The sequence below is a fragment of the Cydia splendana genome, chromosome 12 (assembly GCF_910591565.1).
Source record: "Cydia splendana chromosome 12, ilCydSple1.2, whole genome shotgun sequence".
Lineage (NCBI taxonomy): Eukaryota > Metazoa > Arthropoda > Insecta > Lepidoptera > Tortricidae > Cydia > Cydia splendana.
Window position 1 is genome coordinate 19401963 of NC_085971.1, and position 4444 is coordinate 19406406.

Sequence of the window (4444 nt, forward strand, 5' to 3'; positions counted from 1 at the left end):
GAGCCGGAAGGTGGTCACCGGTACCAATCAACCATGCAACTAAACCATTTCGTGTTTAGGCACGTTTTATTCATCTCAACAAGATCTTTGACACAAGGTAGTACTCAGGGTCTGATGATGGAGCGCGAAGGTGGCGACGGGTACCTGTCTATCATCATCAGCTCCATCATCAGACCCTGAGTAGTATCTTGTGTCAAACATCTTATTGCGACGAATCAAACGAGCCCAAACACGAAGTGGTTCAGTTACATGGTAGACTGGTACCCGTGGCCACAGTCCAGCTCCATCATCAGACCCTGAGTACTAACTTGTGTCAAAGATCTTGTTGCGACGAATCGAACGAAGCCAAACACGAAGTGGTTTAGTTGCATGGTTGATTGGTACCGGTGACCACCTTCCGGATCCATCATCAGACCCTCAGTACTACCTTGTGTCAAAGATCTTGTTGCGACAAATCAAACGAGCCCAAACACGAAGTGGTTCAGTTACATGGTAGACTGGTACCCGTGGCCACAGTCCAGCTCCATCATCAGACCCTGAGTACTAACTTGTGTCAAAGATCTTGTTGAGACGAATCAAACGAGCCTAAACACGAAGTGGTTTAGTTGCATGGTTGATTGGTACCCGTGACCACCTTCCGGCTCCAACATCAGACCCTGAGTACAATCTTGTGTCAAAGATCTTGTAGAAACGAATAAAACGAGCCTAAACACGAAGTGGTTTAGTGGCATGGTTGATTGGTACCGGTGACCACCTGCCGGCTCCATCATCAGACCCTGAGTACTATCTTGTGTCAAAGATCTTGTTGAGACGAATCAAACGAGCCTAAACACGAAGTGGTTTAGTTGCATGGTTGATTGATACCGGTGACCACCTTCCGGCTCCATCATCAGACCCTGAGTCAAACTATCTTGAGTCAAATAAATACATATAGAATGTCAGGTCGTTTCAAATATTTTTAATCCTGTCCGGTAGTTTATTAAACTGTACCATTATAATACTATAAAAACGGTGCTAGGATCAAAGTCTCTCGTTGCGGTTTACACGCACACAGTATAGCGTTTTACACGGCGCCCGCCGCACACAATGATAAAAAACCTCGTCGTCGCCGTTGAAAATGTGCGGAGCCGACCGACACACGTCCTGCCTCTACAAGCTCTGCCGCGGCACTGAGCTGGCGCAGCGCGCGTCATCGGTAATATAGAGTAGTTTTCAAAAAATTGCCAAAAAATTATAGTAGAATTTCATAAACACTAATGTATACCAACAGTATAAGCAAACGTTGCAGATTGCTTGAGTATGAAAATGACTTCGATATTAAGTAGATTTTCGTAGGAATTGACACTTGTTTCGGAGAGAAAATCGAGTTCGTTTTACTTTGATTTTCTCTTTCTCAAAGGTATGTAGGAAAAATATAGTTTGATATGCCTAAAGTACAGGGTATTAGTAATACAAAATAGCCAGGTTTAGCAGAGTAAAATTCTCAACATTTCCAAATAAGAGCTCGCCATTCAGTGCTTCACGGGGTTTTTCGGAAACGACCATCAGAAAAAAAATCATTACTAATTTAATAAGTCCTTTTTCTAATATTTACAACGATATTTATAAAGATAAGAAGACGCTTTTACTGGAACACGTACTCATTGTTTCTAATAATGAGCGCAAAGTCCTGAATTTCGTCGACTAGTATCATCAATTTTGCATTATTTCGACTTTTCTTGTAAGAGCGCTCTTAATTTTTTTTCTTCAGTTACCGGCCGCTCTTAAGTTTGATAGCTTGTTTTTTATACTTATAATAACGTTTCAAATAATATAAATGAAATATTTCAATAACCGTCATCATCATCATCATCTCAGCCATAAGACGTCCACTGCTGAACATAGGCCTCCCCCTTGGGCCTCCATACGTGCCGATTGGAAGCGACCCGCATCCAGCGTCTTCCGGCGACCTTAACAAGATCGTCTGTCCATCTTGTGGGTGGACGTCCTATATACGCTGCGCTTGCTAGTCCGTGGTCTCCACTCGAGCACTTTTCGACCCCATCGGCCATCTTCTCTGCGTGCAATGTGGCCTGCCCATTGCCACTTCAGCTTGCTAATCCGGTGGGCTATGTCGGTGACTTTAGTTCGTCTACGGATCTCCTCATTTCTGATTCGATCACGTAGAGAAACTCCGAGCATAGCCCTCTCCATAGCTCGTTGAGCGACTTTGAGTTTTGAGATGAGGCCGATAGTGAAAGACCACGTTTCGGAGCCGTAAGTCATCACTGGTAACACACATTGATTAACCGTGGCAATGTGGAAATATTGCCATTTGTTCGAGGTAAAACCATGTCCAAGGTACAACAGTTTCCCCTACCCTATTTCATGGAACGCTCCCATTGCATGTTTTTAGCTTCGATGCCAGCATTGTAAGCGTACCGTCAAATACTTCTTGGCCGTAATTTGGTTAGGTTTTTCGGATCAACGGTGTCGTGTGGTTTCAGTCGTAATGACGGTCTGATCCCAAATCTGCAGATTTGCATCCACCCTGTTCAACCTTCACGATCTTTTTACGGCTGAGAGATTATCGAATGAAATTGACACTAGGGGTTCTGGTAGTAATTTCTAACCCCCGACGTCTGTCTGTGGCATCGTAGCTCTCTCGATGCTTTTTTTTAACGTCAAAGCTAGTTTCTTTGCGGTGGTTTTTAGCTATGTAAGATAAAAATCGATCCAGCAGTTTGAAGAGTGTCAGCTCTTTTCTAAAATGATGTAGGCATTTAAGGCATTAAGTACATGGTTTTTTTATATTTTAATTGAGGCAACAAGGCCCTTATTACATAATTATACCAATAGACTAGGGCAGTTTGCCCTGGAATTTCCGGAATTTGGTGACATACTTAATGCGTGGGATATTTTTTTTTAATTTAATAGTTACAATGAGGATTTTTTTTTCCGAATACAAAGCACTCGCGAGCCGCTTGCGTTGCGTGCATGTCCGGTTGAGATTGCCGTTTTCTTATTAATCTTATTATCATTTGATTTGATTATCAGTAGGGCGTCGAAGTGTTAATAATAATATTCTATAATGAAATTGTCCATCCGAATGGAGTTGTAGACCAAATTGCATGCTCTTACCGTATCTCGGATCTTTAACAGTACCGCTATAATTATTAACTGGAGATGGAATAGATTCGGCAAACAGTTCGGTGATGGTAGCGTCAGCACATATTTATTTTTGTTGATACATAACTTCATTCTAAAACAGATCGTTACCAGACTGTATCTGTTTGGCCCTATGGATGATTGGTAGAGAATGCCTTTTGGCATTAGGTCCGCCATTTGTACATAATTGTATATCTTTGTGCAATAAGGTTTAAATAAATAAATAAATATTTACCTAGTTTTCCTGCAGGTAAGGGCTCTTATAGCAAAGTCATGTATCTGACTACAGCCGTATTCGAACAATGAGATACTTACGTCAAATACTAAATATTGAAACGATATGGATCGGATATGTCAGTGTCAAAATTGACGTTTCTTCAAACAAAAACGCCACTTTTGACACTTGTTTGACACTGACATATCCAATCCATATTGTTTCAATCTAGATATTGAAACAATATTTGACGTATCTCATTGTTCGAATGCGGCTGACGTACTAGTACTTACTACTTACTTTTTGACTTAACTACCAGTGCTACTACATATGCCTATACAACATTTATTTTCCACAACGCCGCTCCAGTTTTTCTGTCCACCATATCACGCATGCGCCGTAAGGAGATGAGCATGACATGCACAACCTGCGGCCTGACATTACTTCATTAAGATTCTATTAACGGAAGCATTCTACACCAACCACCGGCCAAACAGGCTTAAAAGCCAGAGCAGAACAATGTAAAACCAACCTTAACGTAACAGTAGAAGATTGACTATCAAATGATAAGTAACTTGGTTCTTAAGGTACAATTCAAAATGGCGGCGCTGGAAGCTCGAAGTTAAGGTAAAGTAAGATGTATTTTATAGTGACTAAGGTTGAATTTAGGTTGAAAATTCAATGGTCAATCGTGAAAACCTTGACGAAAGAGATGGACAGATTTCCTTTTTTTTCGTTGCAAAATTGGAGATCGGAAGTCAATTATCGATAAAAAACAACAAGGTACGAAGGTACGCGTAGGAAAATGGATCGAAAGTTACTTTCAAATTGTTTTCAAAGGAATGTTTTTGTATTTCCGTGAACAAAGTACAGTTCAATAGTTCCCTAAAGTTTAAAAAAAGATTTTGCGTGTCTTTGTCCGATGGTGTGACGGCTTAAACGCTATAAAGCAAAAAATTCACAGATTTCGTGCCTCACACGACTATCGCGCACATTGGAAATGAATCTACGGAATTCGAAAAAATATTGTCGCTGAGCGACGAGAAAGTCTGGATAAGGAAAAAGTTACAAAATAAAACTACA